This window comes from Rhinoderma darwinii, assembly GCF_050947455.1.
Source record: "Rhinoderma darwinii isolate aRhiDar2 chromosome 5 unlocalized genomic scaffold, aRhiDar2.hap1 SUPER_5_unloc_32, whole genome shotgun sequence".
Lineage (NCBI taxonomy): Eukaryota > Metazoa > Chordata > Amphibia > Anura > Rhinodermatidae > Rhinoderma > Rhinoderma darwinii.
In genome coordinates this window covers 266,728-289,670 of record NW_027461790.1, presented here as the reverse complement: position 1 = coordinate 289,670, position 22,943 = coordinate 266,728, and the positions used below count along the sequence as shown (strand labels likewise).

Below are 22,943 nucleotides of genomic sequence, written 5' to 3'. Positions count from 1 at the left end.
TGATTGATTGATTGATTGATTGATTGATTGATGCAGCACAACAGTCAAATAGTGGAGTGGAGTAGGGGAACAGCAAACAGCCAATAAAGCAGCCCGCCCGCTCGCCTGCCCGCCACAATGGACCTAGCTGTGTACACTAGATGGATGTGATGGAATGTACTGTCGTCCCTACATTTCAAGAAGAAGTAAGAATTGCAGTTGCAACAAAGCCTTGCTTGCCTACAAAGAGAGCAGCAATTTGGATTTGTTACTATGTTACCTAGAAGAATAACAAACTGTGCAAGGATGGAGGTTGTAGGAGCAAGGAGAAGTTGTCTGTAAAGTTGGTGGATGCCTATTTTCCATTTTGCAGTCCCTTGTCTCCCTCTTGTGGCCTCCTGGAGGCAACTAGCTGTGCAAAAAAAAGACAGCCTGGCGGCCGGCTGTTGCAGTGTTGCCCTCTCAGGCAACACTGAGTGACTGACTGAGCCTCACCGTCTTATATAAAGTTCAGACGGAACTTTGCACGTGTCATAGTGGAGCCCTCAGGATTCCAGAGCCAGCTTTCTGACATCATAATGGGGCCTCAGAGATAAAAGCCTGGGCCCAGGCAGTGTTGGTCAGTGCTGCTCAGCAGGCAGCACTGGACTGGACTGGATTACAGCTGATACAAGGTGTGAAGGAACAAGGGGTGGCTGTGGGCATGCACTTGCTGCCGCTGCCAGTGTTTATCTGCATGGCAGCAGGGCATTTGGGCGTTGCCAGGAAGGCGTTTTTATGTAGATTCCTCCTCTTTCAGCACTGCATTGTGGTGCAAGCAAAAGAAGCAAATCCTGTCTGGCTTCCTCTCCGGCCTTTATTCACCTCCCGTGTAGCTGTGAGTGTGTGAGCCTGCAGGGCCCCATGGAATTGCCTAGAAGTAGGCTGAATCGCTGCAAGGGCTGAACAGCAGTATCGGGCAGGCTCGGGCAACGCGCGGCCCGTTCGGGTTATCGCTTCTCGGCCTTTTGGCTAAGATCAAGTGTAGTATCTGTTCTTATCAGTTTAATATCTGATACGTCCCCTATCTGGGGACCATATATTAAATGGATTTTTAGAACAGGGAGATGGAAATAGAGCTTGCTCTGTCCACTCCACGCATTGACCTGGTATTGCAGTATTTCCAGGACCGGTGCACCCTTTCCTTATGTGTTGACTAAAAGCAGATTCCAAAAGTGTTTTTTGTCTTTGCTATTGTTTCTGTCTTTCTGAAGGGATCTCCCCTTTTAATCCCATTATTTCAACACCTGTTGGACAATGCATGAGTGATAATGAGCTCATTGATTAAATGCAATTAATGAATAGATTGCCACCTCTTGTTGTGTGTCGTCTGTGTTTCTGTGTTTCCGGCATTTCACATTGGAACACCTCATTCACCTTCCTTGTCTTCTCTCCGCCCTCCCTTTTAGGTAAGTTAAAGAGCTGCACCTGAGCCAGCCACTGATTGATTGATTGATTGATTGATTGATTGATTGATTGATTGATTGATTGATGCAGCACAACAGTCAAATAGTGGAGTGGAGTAGGGGAACAGCAAACAGCCAATAAAGCAGCCCGCCCGCTCGCCTGCCCGCCACAATGGACCTACCTGTGTACACTAGATGGATGTGATGGAATGTACTGTCGTCCCTACATTTCAAGAAGAAGTAAGAATTGCAGTTGCAACAAAGCCTTGCTTGCCTACAAAGAGAGCAGCAATTTGGATTTGTTACTATGTTACCTAGAAGAATAACAAACTGTGCAAGGATGGAGGTTGTAGGAGCAAGGAGAAGTTGTCTGTAAATTTGGTGGATGCCTATTTTCCATTTTGCAGTCCCTTGTCTCCCTCTTGTGGCCTCCTGGAGGCAACTAGCTGTGCAAAAAAAAGACAGCCTGGCGGCCGGCTGTTGCAGTGTTGCCCTCTCAGGCAACACTGAGTGACTGACTGAGCCTCACCGTCTTATATAAAGTTCAGACGGAACTTTGCACGTGTCATAGTGGAGCCCTCAGGATTCCAGAGCCAGCTTTCTGACATCATAATGGGGCCTCAGAGATAAAAGCCTGGGCCCAGGCAGTGTTGGTCAGTGCTGCTCAGCAGGCAGCACTGGACTGGACTGGATTACAGCTGATACAAGGTGTGAAGGAACAAGGGGTGGCTGTGGGCATGCACTTGCTGCCGCTGCCAGTGTTTATCTGCATGGCAGCAGGGCATTTGGGCGTTGCCAGGAAGGCGTTTTTATGTAGATTCCTCCTCTTTCAGCACTGCATTGTGGTGCAAGCAAAAGAAGCAAATCCTGTCTGGCTTCCTCTCCGGCCTTTATTCACCTCCCGTGTAGCTGTGAGTGTGTGAGCCTGCAGGGCCCCATGGAATTGCCTAGAAGTAGGCTGAATCGCTGCAAGGGCTGAACAGCAGTATCGGGCAGGCTCGGGCAACGCGCGGCCCGTTCGGGTTATCGCTTCTCGGCCTTTTGGCTAAGATCAAGTGTAGTATCTGTTCTTATCAGTTTAATATCTGATACGTCCCCTATCTGGGGACCATATATTAAATGGATTTTTAGAACAGGGAGATGGAAATAGAGCTTGCTCTGTCCACTCCACGCATTGACCTGGTATTGCAGTATTTCCAGGACCGGTGCACCCTTTCCTTATGTGTTGACTAAAAGCAGATTCCAAAAGTGTTTTTTGTCTTTGCTATTGTTTCTGTCTTTCTGAAGGGATCTCCCCTTTTAATCCCATTATTTCAACACCTGTTGGACAATGCATGAGTGATAATGAGCTCATTGATTAAATGCAATTAATGAATAGATTGCCACCTCTTGTTGTGTGTCGTCTGTGTTTCTGTGTTTCCGGCATTTCACATTGGAACACCTCATTCACCTTCCTTGTCTTCTCTCCGCCCTCCCTTTTAGGTAAGTTAAAGAGCTGCACCTGAGCCAGCCACTGATTGATTGATTGATTGATTGATTGATTGATTGATTGATGCAGCACAACAGTCAAATAGTGGAGTGGAGTAGGGGAACAGCAAACAGCCAATAAAGCAGCCCGCCCGCTCGCCTGCCCGCCACAATGGACCTACCTGTGTACACTAGATGGATGTGATGGAATGTACTGTCGTCCCTACATTTCAAGAAGAAGTAAGAATTGCAGTTGCAACAAAGCCTTGCTTGCCTACAAAGAGAGCAGCAATTTGGATTTGTTACTATGTTACCTAGAAGAATAACAAACTGTGCAAGGATGGAGGTTGTAGGAGCAAGGAGAAGTTGTCTGTAAAGTTGGTGGATGCCTATTTTCCATTTTGCAGTCCCTTGTCTCCCTCTTGTGGCCTCCTGGAGGCAACTAGCTGTGCAAAAAAAAGACAGCCTGGCGGCCGGCTGTTGCAGTGTTGCCCTCTCAGGCAACACTGAGTGACTGACTGAGCCTCACCGTCTTATATAAAGTTCAGACGGAACTTTGCACGTGTCATAGTGGAGCCCTCAGGATTCCAGAGCCAGCTTTCTGACATCATAATGGGGCCTCAGAGATAAAAGCCTGGGCCCAGGCAGTGTTGGTCAGTGCTGCTCAGCAGGCAGCACTGGACTGGACTGGATTACAGCTGATACAAGGTGTGAAGGAACAAGGGGTGGCTGTGGGCATGCACTTGCTGCCGCTGCCAGTGTTTATCTGCATGGCAGCAGGGCATTTGGGCGTTGCCAGGAAGGCGTTTTTATGTAGATTCCTCCTCTTTCAGCACTGCATTGTGGTGCAAGCAAAAGAAGCAAATCCTGTCTGGCTTCCTCTCCGGCCTTTATTCACCTCCCGTGTAGCTGTGAGTGTGTGAGCCTGCAGGGCCCCATGGAATTGCCTAGAAGTAGGCTGAATCGCTGCAAGGGCTGAACAGCAGTATCGGGCAGGCTCGGGCAACGCGCGGCCCGTTCGGGTTATCGCTTCTCGGCCTTTTGGCTAAGATCAAGTGTAGTATCTGTTCTTATCAGTTTAATATCTGATACGTCCCCTATCTGGGGACCATATATTAAATGGATTTTTAGAACAGGGAGATGGAAATAGAGCTTGCTCTGTCCACTCCACGCATTGACCTGGTATTGCAGTATTTCCAGGACCGGTGCACCCTTTCCTTATGTGTTGACTAAAAGCAGATTCCAAAAGTGTTTTTTGTCTTTGCTATTGTTTCTGTCTTTCTGAAGGGATCTCCCCTTTTAATCCCATTATTTCAACACCTGTTGGACAATGCATGAGTGATAATGAGCTCATTGATTAAATGCAATTAATGAATAGATTGCCACCTCTTGTTGTGTGTCGTCTGTGTTTCTGTGTTTCCGGCATTTCACATTGGAACACCTCATTCACCTTCCTTGTCTTCTCTCCGCCCTCCCTTTTAGGTAAGTTAAAGAGCTGCACCTGAGCCAGCCACTGATTGATTGATTGATTGATTGATTGATTGATTGATTGATTGATTGATTGATGCAGCACAACAGTCAAATAGTGGAGTGGAGTAGGGGAACAGCAAACAGCCAATAAAGCAGCCCGCCCGCTCGCCTGCCCGCCACAATGGACCTACCTGTGTACACTAGATGGATGTGATGGAATGTACTGTCGTCCCTACATTTCAAGAAGAAGTAAGAATTGCAGTTGCAACAAAGCCTTGCTTGCCTACAAAGAGAGCAGCAATTTGGATTTGTTACTATGTTACCTAGAAGAATAACAAACTGTGCAAGGATGGAGGTTGTAGGAGCAAGGAGAAGTTGTCTGTAAAGTTGGTGGATGCCTATTTTCCATTTTGCAGTCCCTTGTCTCCCTCTTGTGGCCTCCTGGAGGCAACTAGCTGTGCAAAAAAAAGACAGCCTGGCGGCCGGCTGTTGCAGTGTTGCCCTCTCAGGCAACACTGAGTGACTGACTGAGCCTCACCGTCTTATATAAAGTTCAGACGGAACTTTGCACGTGTCATAGTGGAGCCCTCAGGATTCCAGAGCCAGCTTTCTGACATCATAATGGGGCCTCAGAGATAAAAGCCTGGGCCCAGGCAGTGTTGGTCAGTGCTGCTCAGCAGGCAGCACTGGACTGGACTGGATTACAGCTGATACAAGGTGTGAAGGAACAAGGGGTGGCTGTGGGCATGCACTTGCTGCCGCTGCCAGTGTTTATCTGCATGGCAGCAGGGCATTTGGGCGTTGCCAGGAAGGCGTTTTTATGTAGATTCCTCCTCTTTCAGCACTGCATTGTGGTGCAAGCAAAAGAAGCAAATCCTGTCTGGCTTCCTCTCCGGCCTTTATTCACCTCCCGTGTAGCTGTGAGTGTGTGAGCCTGCAGGGCCCCATGGAATTGCCTAGAAGTAGGCTGAATCGCTGCAAGGGCTGAACAGCAGTATCGGGCAGGCTCGGGCAACGCGCGGCCCGTTCGGGTTATCGCTTCTCGGCCTTTTGGCTAAGATCAAGTGTAGTATCTGTTCTTATCAGTTTAATATCTGATACGTCCCCTATCTGGGGACCATATATTAAATGGATTTTTAGAACAGGGAGATGGAAATAGAGCTTGCTCTGTCCACTCCACGCATTGACCTGGTATTGCAGTATTTCCAGGACCGGTGCACCCTTTCCTTATGTGTTGACTAAAAGCAGATTCCAAAAGTGTTTTTTGTCTTTGCTATTGTTTCTGTCTTTCTGAAGGGATCTCCCCTTTTAATCCCATTATTTCAACACCTGTTGGACAATGCATGAGTGATAATGAGCTCATTGATTAAATGCAATTAATGAATAGATTGCCACCTCTTGTTGTGTGTCGTCTGTGTTTCTGTGTTTCCGGCATTTCACATTGGAACACCTCATTCACCTTCCTTGTCTTCTCTCCGCCCTCCCTTTTAGGTAAGTTAAAGAGCTGCACCTGAGCCAGCCACTGATTGATTGATTGATTGATTGATTGATTGATTGATTGATTGATTGATTGATGCAGCACAACAGTCAAATAGTGGAGTGGAGTAGGGGAACAGCAAACAGCCAATAAAGCAGCCCGCCCGCTCGCCTGCCCGCCACAATGGACCTACCTGTGTACACTAGATGGATGTGATGGAATGTACTGTCGTCCCTACATTTCAAGAAGAAGTAAGAATTGCAGTTGCAACAAAGCCTTGCTTGCCTACAAAGAGAGCAGCAATTTGGATTTGTTACTATGTTACCTAGAAGAATAACAAACTGTGCAAGGATGGAGGTTGTAGGAGCAAGGAGAAGTTGTCTGTAAAGTTGGTGGATGCCTATTTTCCATTTTGCAGTCCCTTGTCTCCCTCTTGTGGCCTCCTGGAGGCAACTAGCTGTGCAAAAAAAAGACAGCCTGGCGGCCGGCTGTTGCAGTGTTGCCCTCTCAGGCAACACTGAGTGACTGACTGAGCCTCACCGTCTTATATAAAGTTCAGACGGAACTTTGCACGTGTCATAGTGGAGCCCTCAGGATTCCAGAGCCAGCTTTCTGACATCATAATGGGGCCTCAGAGATAAAAGCCTGGGCCCAGGCAGTGTTGGTCAGTGCTGCTCAGCAGGCAGCACTGGACTGGACTGGATTACAGCTGATACAAGGTGTGAAGGAACAAGGGGTGGCTGTGGGCATGCACTTGCTGCCGCTGCCAGTGTTTATCTGCATGGCAGCAGGGCATTTGGGCGTTGCCAGGAAGGCGTTTTTATGTAGATTCCTCCTCTTTCAGCACTGCATTGTGGTGCAAGCAAAAGAAGCAAATCCTGTCTGGCTTCCTCTCCGGCCTTTATTCACCTCCCGTGTAGCTGTGAGTGTGTGAGCCTGCAGGGCCCCATGGAATTGCCTAGAAGTAGGCTGAATCGCTGCAAGGGCTGAACAGCAGTATCGGGCAGGCTCGGGCAACGCGCGGCCCGTTCGGGTTATCGCTTCTCGGCCTTTTGGCTAAGATCAAGTGTAGTATCTGTTCTTATCAGTTTAATATCTGATACGTCCCCTATCTGGGGACCATATATTAAATGGATTTTTAGAACAGGGAGATGGAAATAGAGCTTGCTCTGTCCACTCCACGCATTGACCTGGTATTGCAGTATTTCCAGGACCGGTGCACCCTTTCCTTATGTGTTGACTAAAAGCAGATTCCAAAAGTGTTTTTTGTCTTTGCTATTGTTTCTGTCTTTCTGAAGGGATCTCCCCTTTTAATCCCATTATTTCAACACCTGTTGGACAATGCATGAGTGATAATGAGCTCATTGATTAAATGCAATTAATGAATAGATTGCCACCTCTTGTTGTGTGTCGTCTGTGTTTCTGTGTTTCCGGCATTTCACATTGGAACACCTCATTCACCTTCCTTGTCTTCTCTCCGCCCTCCCTTTTAGGTAAGTTAAAGAGCTGCACCTGAGCCAGCCACTGATTGATTGATTGATTGATTGATTGATTGATTGATTGATTGATTGATTGATTGATTGATGCAGCACAACAGTCAAATAGTGGAGTGGAGTAGGGGAACAGCAAACAGCCAATAAAGCAGCCCGCCCGCTCGCCTGCCCGCCACAATGGACCTACCTGTGTACACTAGATGGATGTGATGGAATGTACTGTCGTCCCTACATTTCAAGAAGAAGTAAGAATTGCAGTTGCAACAAAGCCTTGCTTGCCTACAAAGAGAGCAGCAATTTGGATTTGTTACTATGTTACCTAGAAGAATAACAAACTGTGCAAGGATGGAGGTTGTAGGAGCAAGGAGAAGTTGTCTGTAAAGTTGGTGGATGCCTATTTTCCATTTTGCAGTCCCTTGTCTCCCTCTTGTGGCCTCCTGGAGGCAACTAGCTGTGCAAAAAAAAGACAGCCTGGCGGCCGGCTGTTGCAGTGTTGCCCTCTCAGGCAACACTGAGTGACTGACTGAGCCTCACCGTCTTATATAAAGTTCAGACGGAACTTTGCACGTGTCATAGTGGAGCCCTCAGGATTCCAGAGCCAGCTTTCTGACATCATAATGGGGCCTCAGAGATAAAAGCCTGGGCCCAGGCAGTGTTGGTCAGTGCTGCTCAGCAGGCAGCACTGGACTGGACTGGATTACAGCTGATACAAGGTGTGAAGGAACAAGGGGTGGCTGTGGGCATGCACTTGCTGCCGCTGCCAGTGTTTATCTGCATGGCAGCAGGGCATTTGGGCGTTGCCAGGAAGGCGTTTTTATGTAGATTCCTCCTCTTTCAGCACTGCATTGTGGTGCAAGCAAAAGAAGCAAATCCTGTCTGGCTTCCTCTCCGGCCTTTATTCACCTCCCGTGTAGCTGTGAGTGTGTGAGCCTGCAGGGCCCCATGGAATTGCCTAGAAGTAGGCTGAATCGCTGCAAGGGCTGAACAGCAGTATCGGGCAGGCTCGGGCAACGCGCGGCCCGTTCGGGTTATCGCTTCTCGGCCTTTTGGCTAAGATCAAGTGTAGTATCTGTTCTTATCAGTTTAATATCTGATACGTCCCCTATCTGGGGACCATATATTAAATGGATTTTTAGAACAGGGAGATGGAAATAGAGCTTGCTCTGTCCACTCCACGCATTGACCTGGTATTGCAGTATTTCCAGGACCGGTGCACCCTTTCCTTATGTGTTGACTAAAAGCAGATTCCAAAAGTGTTTTTTGTCTTTGCTATTGTTTCTGTCTTTCTGAAGGGATCTCCCCTTTTAATCCCATTATTTCAACACCTGTTGGACAATGCATGAGTGATAATGAGCTCATTGATTAAATGCAATTAATGAATAGATTGCCACCTCTTGTTGTGTGTCGTCTGTGTTTCTGTGTTTCCGGCATTTCACATTGGAACACCTCATTCACCTTCCTTGTCTTCTCTCCGCCCTCCCTTTTAGGTAAGTTAAAGAGCTGCACCTGAGCCAGCCACTGATTGATTGATTGATTGATTGATTGATTGATTGATTGATTGATTGATTGATGCAGCACAACAGTCAAATAGTGGAGTGGAGTAGGGGAACAGCAAACAGCCAATAAAGCAGCCCGCCCGCTCGCCTGCCCGCCACAATGGACCTACCTGTGTACACTAGATGGATGTGATGGAATGTACTGTCGTCCCTACATTTCAAGAAGAAGTAAGAATTGCAGTTGCAACAAAGCCTTGCTTGCCTACAAAGAGAGCAGCAATTTGGATTTGTTACTATGTTACCTAGAAGAATAACAAACTGTGCAAGGATGGAGGTTGTAGGAGCAAGGAGAAGTTGTCTGTAAAGTTGGTGGATGCCTATTTTCCATTTTGCAGTCCCTTGTCTCCCTCTTGTGGCCTCCTGGAGGCAACTAGCTGTGCAAAAAAAAGACAGCCTGGCGGCCGGCTGTTGCAGTGTTGCCCTCTCAGGCAACACTGAGTGACTGACTGAGCCTCACCGTCTTATATAAAGTTCAGACGGAACTTTGCACGTGTCATAGTGGAGCCCTCAGGATTCCAGAGCCAGCTTTCTGACATCATAATGGGGCCTCAGAGATAAAAGCCTGGGCCCAGGCAGTGTTGGTCAGTGCTGCTCAGCAGGCAGCACTGGACTGGACTGGATTACAGCTGATACAAGGTGTGAAGGAACAAGGGGTGGCTGTGGGCATGCACTTGCTGCCGCTGCCAGTGTTTATCTGCATGGCAGCAGGGCATTTGGGCGTTGCCAGGAAGGCGTTTTTATGTAGATTCCTCCTCTTTCAGCACTGCATTGTGGTGCAAGCAAAAGAAGCAAATCCTGTCTGGCTTCCTCTCCGGCCTTTATTCACCTCCCGTGTAGCTGTGAGTGTGTGAGCCTGCAGGGCCCCATGGAATTGCCTAGAAGTAGGCTGAATCGCTGCAAGGGCTGAACAGCAGTATCGGGCAGGCTCGGGCAACGCGCGGCCCGTTCGGGTTATCGCTTCTCGGCCTTTTGGCTAAGATCAAGTGTAGTATCTGTTCTTATCAGTTTAATATCTGATACGTCCCCTATCTGGGGACCATATATTAAATGGATTTTTAGAACAGGGAGATGGAAATAGAGCTTGCTCTGTCCACTCCACGCATTGACCTGGTATTGCAGTATTTCCAGGACCGGTGCACCCTTTCCTTATGTGTTGACTAAAAGCAGATTCCAAAAGTGTTTTTTGTCTTTGCTATTGTTTCTGTCTTTCTGAAGGGATCTCCCCTTTTAATCCCATTATTTCAACACCTGTTGGACAATGCATGAGTGATAATGAGCTCATTGATTAAATGCAATTAATGAATAGATTGCCACCTCTTGTTGTGTGTCGTCTGTGTTTCTGTGTTTCCGGCATTTCACATTGGAACACCTCATTCACCTTCCTTGTCTTCTCTCCGCCCTCCCTTTTAGGTAAGTTAAAGAGCTGCACCTGAGCCAGCCACTGATTGATTGATTGATTGATTGATTGATTGATTGATTGATTGATTGATGCAGCACAACAGTCAAATAGTGGAGTGGAGTAGGGGAACAGCAAACAGCCAATAAAGCAGCCCGCCCGCTCGCCTGCCCGCCACAATGGACCTACCTGTGTACACTAGATGGATGTGATGGAATGTACTGTCGTCCCTACATTTCAAGAAGAAGTAAGAATTGCAGTTGCAACAAAGCCTTGCTTGCCTACAAAGAGAGCAGCAATTTGGATTTGTTACTATGTTACCTAGAAGAATAACAAACTGTGCAAGGATGGAGGTTGTAGGAGCAAGGAGAAGTTGTCTGTAAAGTTGGTGGATGCCTATTTTCCATTTTGCAGTCCCTTGTCTCCCTCTTGTGGCCTCCTGGAGGCAACTAGCTGTGCAAAAAAAAGACAGCCTGGCGGCCGGCTGTTGCAGTGTTGCCCTCTCAGGCAACACTGAGTGACTGACTGAGCCTCACCGTCTTATATAAAGTTCAGACGGAACTTTGCACGTGTCATAGTGGAGCCCTCAGGATTCCAGAGCCAGCTTTCTGACATCATAATGGGGCCTCAGAGATAAAAGCCTGGGCCCAGGCAGTGTTGGTCAGTGCTGCTCAGCAGGCAGCACTGGACTGGACTGGATTACAGCTGATACAAGGTGTGAAGGAACAAGGGGTGGCTGTGGGCATGCACTTGCTGCCGCTGCCAGTGTTTATCTGCATGGCAGCAGGGCATTTGGGCGTTGCCAGGAAGGCGTTTTTATGTAGATTCCTCCTCTTTCAGCACTGCATTGTGGTGCAAGCAAAAGAAGCAAATCCTGTCTGGCTTCCTCTCCGGCCTTTATTCACCTCCCGTGTAGCTGTGAGTGTGTGAGCCTGCAGGGCCCCATGGAATTGCCTAGAAGTAGGCTGAATCGCTGCAAGGGCTGAACAGCAGTATCGGGCAGGCTCGGGCAACGCGCGGCCCGTTCGGGTTATCGCTTCTCGGCCTTTTGGCTAAGATCAAGTGTAGTATCTGTTCTTATCAGTTTAATATCTGATACGTCCCCTATCTGGGGACCATATATTAAATGGATTTTTAGAACAGGGAGATGGAAATAGAGCTTGCTCTGTCCACTCCACGCATTGACCTGGTATTGCAGTATTTCCAGGACCGGTGCACCCTTTCCTTATGTGTTGACTAAAAGCAGATTCCAAAAGTGTTTTTTGTCTTTGCTATTGTTTCTGTCTTTCTGAAGGGATCTCCCCTTTTAATCCCATTATTTCAACACCTGTTGGACAATGCATGAGTGATAATGAGCTCATTGATTAAATGCAATTAATGAATAGATTGCCACCTCTTGTTGTGTGTCGTCTGTGTTTCTGTGTTTCCGGCATTTCACATTGGAACACCTCATTCACCTTCCTTGTCTTCTCTCCGCCCTCCCTTTTAGGTAAGTTAAAGAGCTGCACCTGAGCCAGCCACTGATTGATTGATTGATTGATTGATTGATTGATTGATTGATTGATTGATTGATGCAGCACAACAGTCAAATAGTGGAGTGGAGTAGGGGAACAGCAAACAGCCAATAAAGCAGCCCGCCCGCTCGCCTGCCCGCCACAATGGACCTAGCTGTGTACACTAGATGGATGTGATGGAATGTACTGTCGTCCCTACATTTCAAGAAGAAGTAAGAATTGCAGTTGCAACAAAGCCTTGCTTGCCTACAAAGAGAGCAGCAATTTGGATTTGTTACTATGTTACCTAGAAGAATAACAAACTGTGCAAGGATGGAGGTTGTAGGAGCAAGGAGAAGTTGTCTGTAAAGTTGGTGGATGCCTATTTTCCATTTTGCAGTCCCTTGTCTCCCTCTTGTGGCCTCCTGGAGGCAACTAGCTGTGCAAAAAAAAGACAGCCTGGCGGCCGGCTGTTGCAGTGTTGCCCTCTCAGGCAACACTGAGTGACTGACTGAGCCTCACCGTCTTATATAAAGTTCAGACGGAACTTTGCACGTGTCATAGTGGAGCCCTCAGGATTCCAGAGCCAGCTTTCTGACATCATAATGGGGCCTCAGAGATAAAAGCCTGGGCCCAGGCAGTGTTGGTCAGTGCTGCTCAGCAGGCAGCACTGGACTGGACTGGATTACAGCTGATACAAGGTGTGAAGGAACAAGGGGTGGCTGTGGGCATGCACTTGCTGCCGCTGCCAGTGTTTATCTGCATGGCAGCAGGGCATTTGGGCGTTGCCAGGAAGGCGTTTTTATGTAGATTCCTCCTCTTTCAGCACTGCATTGTGGTGCAAGCAAAAGAAGCAAATCCTGTCTGGCTTCCTCTCCGGCCTTTATTCACCTCCCGTGTAGCTGTGAGTGTGTGAGCCTGCAGGGCCCCATGGAATTGCCTAGAAGTAGGCTGAATCGCTGCAAGGGCTGAACAGCAGTATCGGGCAGGCTCGGGCAACGCGCGGCCCGTTCGGGTTATCGCTTCTCGGCCTTTTGGCTAAGATCAAGTGTAGTATCTGTTCTTATCAGTTTAATATCTGATACGTCCCCTATCTGGGGACCATATATTAAATGGATTTTTAGAACAGGGAGATGGAAATAGAGCTTGCTCTGTCCACTCCACGCATTGACCTGGTATTGCAGTATTTCCAGGACCGGTGCACCCTTTCCTTATGTGTTGACTAAAAGCAGATTCCAAAAGTGTTTTTTGTCTTTGCTATTGTTTCTGTCTTTCTGAAGGGATCTCCCCTTTTAATCCCATTATTTCAACACCTGTTGGACAATGCATGAGTGATAATGAGCTCATTGATTAAATGCAATTAATGAATAGATTGCCACCTCTTGTTGTGTGTCGTCTGTGTTTCTGTGTTTCCGGCATTTCACATTGGAACACCTCATTCACCTTCCTTGTCTTCTCTCCGCCCTCCCTTTTAGGTAAGTTAAAGAGCTGCACCTGAGCCAGCCACTGATTGATTGATTGATTGATTGATTGATTGATTGATTGATTGATTGATGCAGCACAACAGTCAAATAGTGGAGTGGAGTAGGGGAACAGCAAACAGCCAATAAAGCAGCCCGCCCGCTCGCCTGCCCGCCACAATGGACCTAGCTGTGTACACTAGATGGATGTGATGGAATGTACTGTCGTCCCTACATTTCAAGAAGAAGTAAGAATTGCAGTTGCAACAAAGCCTTGCTTGCCTACAAAGAGAGCAGCAATTTGGATTTGTTACTATGTTACCTAGAAGAATAACAAACTGTGCAAGGATGGAGGTTGTAGGAGCAAGGAGAAGTTGTCTGTAAAGTTGGTGGATGCCTATTTTCCATTTTGCAGTCCCTTGTCTCCCTCTTGTGGCCTCCTGGAGGCAACTAGCTGTGCAAAAAAAAGACAGCCTGGCGGCCGGCTGTTGCAGTGTTGCCCTCTCAGGCAACACTGAGTGACTGACTGAGCCTCACCGTCTTATATAAAGTTCAGACGGAACTTTGCACGTGTCATAGTGGAGCCCTCAGGATTCCAGAGCCAGCTTTCTGACATCATAATGGGGCCTCAGAGATAAAAGCCTGGGCCCAGGCAGTGTTGGTCAGTGCTGCTCAGCAGGCAGCACTGGACTGGACTGGATTACAGCTGATACAAGGTGTGAAGGAACAAGGGGTGGCTGTGGGCATGCACTTGCTGCCGCTGCCAGTGTTTATCTGCATGGCAGCAGGGCATTTGGGCGTTGCCAGGAAGGCGTTTTTATGTAGATTCCTCCTCTTTCAGCACTGCATTGTGGTGCAAGCAAAAGAAGCAAATCCTGTCTGGCTTCCTCTCCGGCCTTTATTCACCTCCCGTGTAGCTGTGAGTGTGTGAGCCTGCAGGGCCCCATGGAATTGCCTAGAAGTAGGCTGAATCGCTGCAAGGGCTGAACAGCAGTATCGGGCAGGCTCGGGCAACGCGCGGCCCGTTCGGGTTATCGCTTCTCGGCCTTTTGGCTAAGATCAAGTGTAGTATCTGTTCTTATCAGTTTAATATCTGATACGTCCCCTATCTGGGGACCATATATTAAATGGATTTTTAGAACAGGGAGATGGAAATAGAGCTTGCTCTGTCCACTCCACGCATTGACCTGGTATTGCAGTATTTCCAGGACCGGTGCACCCTTTCCTTATGTGTTGACTAAAAGCAGATTCCAAAAGTGTTTTTTGTCTTTGCTATTGTTTCTGTCTTTCTGAAGGGATCTCCCCTTTTAATCCCATTATTTCAACACCTGTTGGACAATGCATGAGTGATAATGAGCTCATTGATTAAATGCAATTAATGAATAGATTGCCACCTCTTGTTGTGTGTCGTCTGTGTTTCTGTGTTTCCGGCATTTCACATTGGAACACCTCATTCACCTTCCTTGTCTTCTCTCCGCCCTCCCTTTTAGGTAAGTTAAAGAGCTGCACCTGAGCCAGCCACTGATTGATTGATTGATTGATTGATTGATTGATTGATTGATTGATTGATTGATTGATTGATTGATGCAGCACAACAGTCAAATAGTGGAGTGGAGTAGGGGAACAGCAAACAGCCAATAAAGCAGCCCGCCCGCTCGCCTGCCCGCCACAATGGACCTACCTGTGTACACTAGATGGATGTGATGGAATGTACTGTCGTCCCTACATTTCAAGAAGAAGTAAGAATTGCAGTTGCAACAAAGCCTTGCTTGCCTACAAAGAGAGCAGCAATTTGGATTTGTTACTATGTTACCTAGAAGAATAACAAACTGTGCAAGGATGGAGGTTGTAGGAGCAAGGAGAAGTTGTCTGTAAAGTTGGTGGATGCCTATTTTCCATTTTGCAGTCCCTTGTCTCCCTCTTGTGGCCTCCTGGAGGCAACTAGCTGTGCAAAAAAAAGACAGCCTGGCGGCCGGCTGTTGCAGTGTTGCCCTCTCAGGCAACACTGAGTGACTGACTGAGCCTCACCGTCTTATATAAAGTTCAGACGGAACTTTGCACGTGTCATAGTGGAGCCCTCAGGATTCCAGAGCCAGCTTTCTGACATCATAATGGGGCCTCAGAGATAAAAGCCTGGGCCCAGGCAGTGTTGGTCAGTGCTGCTCAGCAGGCAGCACTGGACTGGACTGGATTACAGCTGATACAAGGTGTGAAGGAACAAGGGGTGGCTGTGGGCATGCACTTGCTGCCGCTGCCAGTGTTTATCTGCATGGCAGCAGGGCATTTGGGCGTTGCCAGGAAGGCGTTTTTATGTAGATTCCTCCTCTTTCAGCACTGCATTGTGGTGCAAGCAAAAGAAGCAAATCCTGTCTGGCTTCCTCTCCGGCCTTTATTCACCTCCCGTGTAGCTGTGAGTGTGTGAGCCTGCAGGGCCCCATGGAATTGCCTAGAAGTAGGCTGAATCGCTGCAAGGGCTGAACAGCAGTATCGGGCAGGCTCGGGCAACGCGCGGCCCGTTCGGGTTATCGCTTCTCGGCCTTTTGGCTAAGATCAAGTGTAGTATCTGTTCTTATCAGTTTAATATCTGATACGTCCCCTATCTGGGGACCATATATTAAATGGATTTTTAGAACAGGGAGATGGAAATAGAGCTTGCTCTGTCCACTCCACGCATTGACCTGGTATTGCAGTATTTCCAGGACCGGTGCACCCTTTCCTTATGTGTTGACTAAAAGCAGATTCCAAAAGTGTTTTTTGTCTTTGCTATTGTTTCTGTCTTTCTGAAGGGATCTCCCCTTTTAATCCCATTATTTCAACACCTGTTGGACAATGCATGAGTGATAATGAGCTCATTGATTAAATGCAATTAATGAATAGATTGCCACCTCTTGTTGTGTGTCGTCTGTGTTTCTGTGTTTCCGGCATTTCACATTGGAACACCTCATTCACCTTCCTTGTCTTCTCTCCGCCCTCCCTTTTAGGTAAGTTAAAGAGCTGCACCTGAGCCAGCCACTGATTGATTGATTGATTGATTGATTGATTGATTGATTGATTGATTGATTGATGCAGCACAACAGTCAAATAGTGGAGTGGAGTAGGGGAACAGCAAACAGCCAATAAAACAGCCCGCCCGCTCGCCTGCCCGCCACAATGGACCTACCTGTGTACACTAGATGGATGTGATGGAATGTACTGTCGTCCCTACATTTCAAGAAGAAGTAAGAATTGCAGTTGCAACAAAGCCTTGCTTGCCTACAAAGAGAGCAGCAATTTGGATTTGTTACTATGTTACCTAGAAGAATAACAAACTGTGCAAGGATGGAGGTTGTAGGAGCAAGGAGAAGTTGTCTGTAAAGTTGGTGGATGCCTATTTTCCATTTTGCAGTCCCTTGTCTCCCTCTTGTGGCCTCCTGGAGGCAACTAGCTGTGCAAAAAAAAGACAGCCTGGCGGCCGGCTGTTGCAGTGTTGCCCTCTCAGGCAACACTGAGTGACTGACTGAGCCTCACCGTCTTATATAAAGTTCAGACGGAACTTTGCACGTGTCATAGTGGAGCCCTCAGGATTCCAGAGCCAGCTTTCTGACATCATAATGGGGCCTCAGAGATAAAAGCCTGGGCCCAGGCAGTGTTGGTCAGTGCTGCTCAGCAGGCAGCACTGGACTGGACTGGATTACAGCTGATACAAGGTGTGAAGGAACAAGGGGTGGCTGTGGGCATGCACTTGCTGCCGCTGCCAGTGTTTATCTGCATGGCAGCAGGGCATTTGGGCGTTGCCAGGAAGGCGTTTTTATGTAGATTCCTCCTCTTTCAGCACTGCATTGTGGTGCAAGCAAAAGAAGCAAATCCTGTCTGGCTTCCTCTCCGGCCTTTATTCACCTCCCGTGTAGCTGTGAGTGTGTGAGCCTGCAGGGCCCCATGGAATTGCCTAGAAGTAGGCTGAATCGCTGCAAGGGCTGAACAGCAGTATCGGGCAGGCTCGGGCAACGCACGGCCCGTTCGGGTTATCGCTTCTCGGCCTTTTGGCTAAGATCAAGTGTAGTATCTGTTCTTATCAGTTTAATATCTGATACGTCCCCTATCTGGGGACCATATATTAAATGGATTTTTAGAACAGGGAGATGGAAATAGAGCTTGCTCTGTCCACTCCACGCATTGACCTGGTATTGCAGTATTTCCAGGACCGGTGCACCCTTTCCTTATGTGTTGACTAAAAGCAGATTCCAAAAGTGTTTTTTGTCTTTGCTATTGTTTCTGTCTTTCTGAAGGGATCTCCCCTTTTAATCCCATTATTTCAACACCTGTTGGACAATGCATGAGTGATAATGAGCTCATTGATTAAATGCAATTAATGAATAGATTGCCACCTCTTGTTGTGTGTCGTCTGTGTTTCTGTGTTTCCGGCATTTCACATTGGAACACCTCATTCACCTTCCTTGTCTTCTCTCCGCCCTCCCTTTTAGGTAAGTTAAAGAGCTGCACCTGAGCCAGCCACTGATTGATTGATTGATTGATTGATTGATTGATTGATTGATTGATTGATGCAGCACAACAGTCAAATAGTGGAGTGGAGTAGGGGAACAGCAAACAGCCAATAAAGCAGCCCGCCCGCTCGCCTGCCCGCCACAATGGACCTACCTGTGTACACTAGATGGATGTGATGGAATGTACTGTCGTCCCTACATTTCAAGAAGAAGTAAGAATTGCAGTTGCAACAAAGCCTTGCTTGCCTACAAAGAGAGCAGCAATTTGGATTTGTTACTATGTTACCTAGAAGAATAACAAACTGTGCAAGGATGGAGGTTGTAGGAGCAAGGAGAAGTTGTCTGTAAAGTTGGTGGATGCCTATTTTCCATTTTGCAGTCCCTTGTCTCCCTCTTGTGGCCTCCTGGAGGCAACTAGCTGTGCAAAAAAAAGACAGCCTGGCGGCCGGCTGTTGCAGTGTTGCCCTCTCAGGCAACACTGAGTGACTGACTGAGCCTCACCGTCTTATATAAAGTTCAGACGGAACTTTGCACGTGTCATAGTGGAGCCCTCAGGATTCCAGAGCCAGCTTTCTGACATCATAATGGGGCCTCAGAGATAAAAGCCTGGGCCCAGGCAGTGTTGGTCAGTGCTGCTCAGCAGGCAGCACTGGACTGGACTGGATTACAGCTGATACAAGGTGAGAAGGAACAAGGGGTGGCTGTGGGCATGCACTTGCTGCCGCTGCCAGTGTTTATCTGCATGGCAGCAGGGCATTTGGGCGTTGCCAGGAAGGCGTTTTTATGTAGATTCCTCCTCTTTCAGCACTGCATTGTGGTGCAAGCAAAAGAAGCAAATCCTGTCTGGCTTCCTCTCCGGCCTTTATTCACCTCCCGTGTAGCTGTGAGTGTGTGAGCCTGCAGGGCCCCATGGAATTGCCTAGAAGTAGGCTGAATCGCTGCAAGGGCTGAACAGCAGTATCGGGCAGGCTCGGGCAACGCGCGGCCCGTTCGGGTTATCGCTTCTCGGCCTTTTGGCTAAGATCAAGTGTAGTATCTGTTCTTATCAGTTTAATATCTGATACGTCCCCTATCTGGGGACCATATATTAAATGGATTTTTAGAACAGGGAGATGGAAGTAGAGCTTGCTCTGTCCACTCCACGCATTGACCTGGTATTGCAGTATTTCCAGGACCGGTGCACCCTTTCCTTATGTGTTGACTAAAAGCAGATTCCAAAAGTGTTTTTTGTCTTTGCTATTGTTTCTGTCTTTCTGAAGGGATCTCCCCTTTTAATCCCATTATTTCAACACCTGTTGGACAATGCATGAGTGATAATGAGCTCATTGATTAAATGCAATTAATGAATAGATTGCCACCTCTTGTTGTGTGTCGTCTGTGTTTCTGTGTTTCCGGCATTTCACATTGGAACACCTCATTCACCTTCCTTGTCTTCTCTCCGCCCTCCCTTTTAGGTAAGTTAAAGAGCTGCACCTGAGCCAGCCACTGATTGATTGATTGATTGATTGATTGATTGATTGATTGATTGATTGATTGATTGATGCAGCACAACAGTCAAATAGTGGAGTGGAGTAGGGGAACAGCAAACAGCCAATAAAGCAGCCCGCCCGCTCGCCTGCCCGCCACAATGGACCTACCTGTGTACACTAGATGGATGTGATGGAATGTACTGTCGTCCCTACATTTCAAGAAGAAGTAAGAATTGCAGTTGCAACAAAGCCTTGCTTGCCTACAAAGAGAGCAGCAATTTGGATTTGTTACTATGTTACCTAGAAGAATAACAAACTGTGCAAGGATGGAGGTTGTAGGAGCAAGGAGAAGTTGTCTGTAAAGTTGGTGGATGCCTATTTTCCATTTTGCAGTCCCTTGTCTCCCTCTTGTGGCCTCCTGGAGGCAACTAGCTGTGCAAAAAAAAGACAGCCTGGCGGCCGGCTGTTGCAGTGTTGCCCTCTCAGGCAACACTGAGTGACTGACTGAGCCTCACCGTCTTATATAAAGTTCAGACGGAACTTTGCACGTGTCATAGTGGAGCCCTCAGGATTCCAGAGCCAGCTTTCTGACATCATAATGGGGCCTCAGAGATAAAAGCCTGGGCCCAGGCAGTGTTGGTCAGTGCTGCTCAGCAGGCAGCACTGGACTGGACTGGATTACAGCTGATACAAGGTGAGAAGGAACAAGGGGTGGCTGTGGGCATGCACTTGCTGCCGCTGCCAGTGTTTATCTGCATGGCAGCAGGGCATTTGGGCGTTGCCAGGAAGGCGTTTTTATGTAGATTCCTCCTCTTTCAGCACTGCATTGTGGTGCAAGCAAAAGAAGCAAATCCTGTCTGGCTTCCTCTCCGGCCTTTATTCACCTCCCGTGTAGCTGTGAGTGTGTGAGCCTGCAGGGCCCCATGGAATTGCCTAGAAGTAGGCTGAATTGCTGCAAGGGCTGAACAGCAGTATCGGGCAGGCTCGGGCAACGCGCGGCCCGTTCGGGTTATCGCTTCTCGGCCTTTTGGCTAAGATCAAGTGTAGTATCTGTTCTTATCAGTTTAATATCTGATACGTCCCCTATCTGGGGACCATATATTAAATGGATTTTTAGAACAGGGAGATGGAAGTAGAGCTTGCTCTGTCCACTCCACGCATTGACCTGGTATTGCAGTATTTCCAGGACCGGTGCACCCTTTCCTTATGTGTTGACTAAAAGCAGATTCCAAAAGTGTTTTTTGTCTTTGCTATTGTTTCTGTCTTTCTGAAGGGATCTCCCCTTTTAATCCCATTATTTCAACACCTGTTGGACAATGCATGAGTGATAATGAGCTCATTGATTAAATGCAATTAATGAATAGATTGCCACCTCTTGTTGTGTGTCGTCTGTGTTTCTGTGTTTCCGGCATTTCACATTGGAACACCTCATTCACCTTCCTTGTCTTCTCTCCGCCCTCCCTTTTAGGTAAGTTAAAGAGCTGCACCTGAGCCAGCCACTGATTGATTGATTGATTGATTGATTGATTGATTGATTGATTGATTGATTGATTGATTGATTGATTGATGCAGCACAACAGTCAAATAGTGGAGTGGAGTAGGGGAACAGCAAACAGCCAATAAAGCAGCCCGCCCGCTCGCCTGCCCGCCACAATGGACCTACCTGTGTACACTAGATGGATGTGATGGAATGTACTGTCGTCCCTACATTTCAAGAAGAAGTAAGAATTGCAGTTGCAACAAAGCCTTGCTTGCCTACAAAGAGAGCAGCAATTTGGATTTGTTACTATGTTACCTAGAAGAATAACAAACTGTGCAAGGATGGAGGTTGTAGGAGCAAGGAGAAGTTGTCTGTAAAGTTGGTGGATGCCTATTTTCCATTTTGCAGTCCCTTGTCTCCCTCTTGTGGCCTCCTGGAGGCAACTAGCTGTGCAAAAAAAAGACAGCCTGGCGGCCGGCTGTTGCAGTGTTGCCCTCTCAGGCAACACTGAGTGACTGACTGAGCCTCACCGTCTTATATAAAGTTCAGACGGAACTTTGCACGTGTCATAGTGGAGCCCTCAGGATTCCAGAGCCAGCTTTCTGACATCATAATGGGGCCTCAGAGATAAAAGCCTGGGCCCAGGCAGTGTTGGTCAGTGCTGCTCAGCAGGCAGCACTGGACTGGACTGGATTACAGCTGATACAAGGTGTGAAGGAACAAGGGGTGGCTGTGGGCATGCACTTGCTGCCGCTGCCAGTGTTTATCTGCATGGCAGCAGGGCATTTGGGCTTTGCCAGGAAGGCGTTTTTATGTAGATTCCTCCTCTTTCAGCACTGCATTGTGGTGCAAGCAAAAGAAGCAAATCCTGTCTGGCTTCCTCTCCGGGCCTTTATTCACCTCCCGTGTAGCTGTGAGTGTGTGAGCCTGCAGGGCCCCATGGAATTGCCTAGAAGTAGGCTGAATCGCTGCAAGGGCTGAACAGCAGTATCGGGCAGGCTCGGGCAACGCGCGGCCCGTTCGGGTTATCGCTTCTCGGCCTTTTGGCTAAGATCAAGTGTAGTATCTGTTCTTATCAGTTTAATATCTGATACGTCCCCTATCTGGGGACCATATATTAAATGGATTTTTAGAACAGGGAGATGGAAATAGAGCTTGCTCTGTCCCACTCACGCATTGACCTGGTATTGCAGTATTTCCAGGACCGGTGCACCCTTTCCTTATGTGTTGACTAAAAGCAGATTCCCAAAAGTGTTTTTGTCTTTGCTTTTGTTTCTGTCTTTCTGAAGGATCTCCCCTTTTAATCCCATTATTTCAACACCTGTTGGACAATGCATGAGTGATAATGAGCTCATTGATTAAATGCAATTAATGAATAGATTGCCACCTCTTGTTGTGTGTGCGTCTGTGTTTCTGTGTTTCCGGCATTTCACATTGAAACACCTCATTCACCTTCCTTGTCTCTCTCCGCCCTCCCTTTTAGGTAAGTTAAGAGCTGCACCTGAGCCAGCCACTGATTGATTGATTGATTGATTGATTGATTGATTGATTGATTGATTGATTGATTGATGCAGCACAACAGTCAAATAGTGGAGTGGAGTAGGGGAACAGCAAACAGCCAATAAAGCAGCCCGCCCGCTCGCCTGCCCGCCACAATGGACCTACCTGTGTACACTAGATGGATGTGATGGAATGTACTGTCGTCCCTACATTTCAAGAAGAAGTAAGAATTGCAGTTGCAACAAAGCCTTGCTTGCCTACAAAGAGAGCAGCAATTTGGATTTGTTACTATGTTACCTAGAAGAATAACAAACTGTGCAAGGATGGAGGTTGTAGGAGCAAGGAGAAGTTGTCTGTAAAGTTGGTGGATGCCTATTTTCCATTTTGCAGTCCCTTGTCTCCCTCTTGTGGCCTCCTGGAGGCAACTAGCTGTGCAAAAAAAAGACAGCCTGGCGGCCGGCTGTTGCAGTGTTGCCCTCTCAGGCAACACTGAGTGACTGACTGAGCCTCACCGTCTTATATAAAGTTCAGACGGAACTTTGCACGTGTCATAGTGGAGCCCTCAGGATTCCAGAGCCAGCTTTCTGACATCATAATGGGGCCTCAGAGATAAAAGCCTGGGCCCAGGCAGTGTTGGTCAGTGCTGCTCAGCAGCAGCACTGGACTGGACTGGATTACAGCTGATACAAGGTGTGAAGGAACAAGGGGTGGCTGTGGGCATGCACTTGCTGCCGCTGCCAGTGTTTATCTGCATGGCAGCAGGGCATTTGGGCGTTG

At 47.8% G+C, this 22,943-nt stretch overlaps 15 non-coding genes across 15 annotated transcripts; all 15 read left to right on the top strand.

The window, feature by feature from the left end:
* The first annotated feature begins 970 nt into the window (after window positions 1-970).
* LOC142689907 (U2 spliceosomal RNA) lies at window positions 971-1,161 on the top strand. Its single transcript, XR_012858736.1, has one exon. It is a non-coding gene; the product is annotated as a U2 spliceosomal RNA (small nuclear RNA).
* A 1,288-nt stretch (window positions 1,162-2,449) lies between these two features.
* LOC142689905 (U2 spliceosomal RNA) lies at window positions 2,450-2,640 on the top strand. The gene has a single exon (XR_012858734.1). It is a non-coding gene; the product is annotated as a U2 spliceosomal RNA (small nuclear RNA).
* A 1,276-nt stretch (window positions 2,641-3,916) lies between these two features.
* LOC142689904 (U2 spliceosomal RNA) lies at window positions 3,917-4,107 on the top strand. The gene has a single exon (XR_012858733.1). It is a non-coding gene; the product is annotated as a U2 spliceosomal RNA (small nuclear RNA).
* A 1,288-nt stretch (window positions 4,108-5,395) lies between these two features.
* Window positions 5,396-5,586, top strand: LOC142689903 (U2 spliceosomal RNA). Its single transcript, XR_012858732.1, has one exon. It is a non-coding gene; the product is annotated as a U2 spliceosomal RNA (small nuclear RNA).
* A 1,288-nt stretch (window positions 5,587-6,874) lies between these two features.
* Window positions 6,875-7,065, top strand: LOC142689902 (U2 spliceosomal RNA). Its single transcript, XR_012858731.1, has one exon. It is a non-coding gene; the product is annotated as a U2 spliceosomal RNA (small nuclear RNA).
* A 1,296-nt stretch (window positions 7,066-8,361) lies between these two features.
* Window positions 8,362-8,552, top strand: LOC142689901 (U2 spliceosomal RNA). The gene has a single exon (XR_012858730.1). It is a non-coding gene; the product is annotated as a U2 spliceosomal RNA (small nuclear RNA).
* Window positions 8,553-9,840: 1,288 nt separating this feature from the next.
* On the top strand, window positions 9,841-10,031 carry LOC142689900 (U2 spliceosomal RNA). Its single transcript, XR_012858729.1, has one exon. It is a non-coding gene; the product is annotated as a U2 spliceosomal RNA (small nuclear RNA).
* Window positions 10,032-11,315: 1,284 nt separating this feature from the next.
* LOC142689899 (U2 spliceosomal RNA) lies at window positions 11,316-11,506 on the top strand. Its single transcript, XR_012858728.1, has one exon. It is a non-coding gene; the product is annotated as a U2 spliceosomal RNA (small nuclear RNA).
* Window positions 11,507-12,794: 1,288 nt separating this feature from the next.
* On the top strand, window positions 12,795-12,985 carry LOC142689898 (U2 spliceosomal RNA). The gene has a single exon (XR_012858727.1). It is a non-coding gene; the product is annotated as a U2 spliceosomal RNA (small nuclear RNA).
* A 1,284-nt stretch (window positions 12,986-14,269) lies between these two features.
* LOC142689896 (U2 spliceosomal RNA) lies at window positions 14,270-14,460 on the top strand. Its single transcript, XR_012858726.1, has one exon. It is a non-coding gene; the product is annotated as a U2 spliceosomal RNA (small nuclear RNA).
* A 1,300-nt stretch (window positions 14,461-15,760) lies between these two features.
* On the top strand, window positions 15,761-15,951 carry LOC142689895 (U2 spliceosomal RNA). Its single transcript, XR_012858725.1, has one exon. It is a non-coding gene; the product is annotated as a U2 spliceosomal RNA (small nuclear RNA).
* A 1,288-nt stretch (window positions 15,952-17,239) lies between these two features.
* Window positions 17,240-17,430, top strand: LOC142689893 (U2 spliceosomal RNA). Its single transcript, XR_012858723.1, has one exon. It is a non-coding gene; the product is annotated as a U2 spliceosomal RNA (small nuclear RNA).
* Window positions 17,431-18,714: 1,284 nt separating this feature from the next.
* LOC142689991 (U2 spliceosomal RNA) lies at window positions 18,715-18,905 on the top strand. Its single transcript, XR_012858811.1, has one exon. It is a non-coding gene; the product is annotated as a U2 spliceosomal RNA (small nuclear RNA).
* A 1,292-nt stretch (window positions 18,906-20,197) lies between these two features.
* Window positions 20,198-20,388, top strand: LOC142689990 (U2 spliceosomal RNA). The gene has a single exon (XR_012858810.1). It is a non-coding gene; the product is annotated as a U2 spliceosomal RNA (small nuclear RNA).
* Window positions 20,389-21,693: 1,305 nt separating this feature from the next.
* Window positions 21,694-21,884, top strand: LOC142690007 (U2 spliceosomal RNA). The gene has a single exon (XR_012858826.1). It is a non-coding gene; the product is annotated as a U2 spliceosomal RNA (small nuclear RNA).
* The last annotated feature ends 1,059 nt before the right edge of the window (window positions 21,885-22,943 follow it).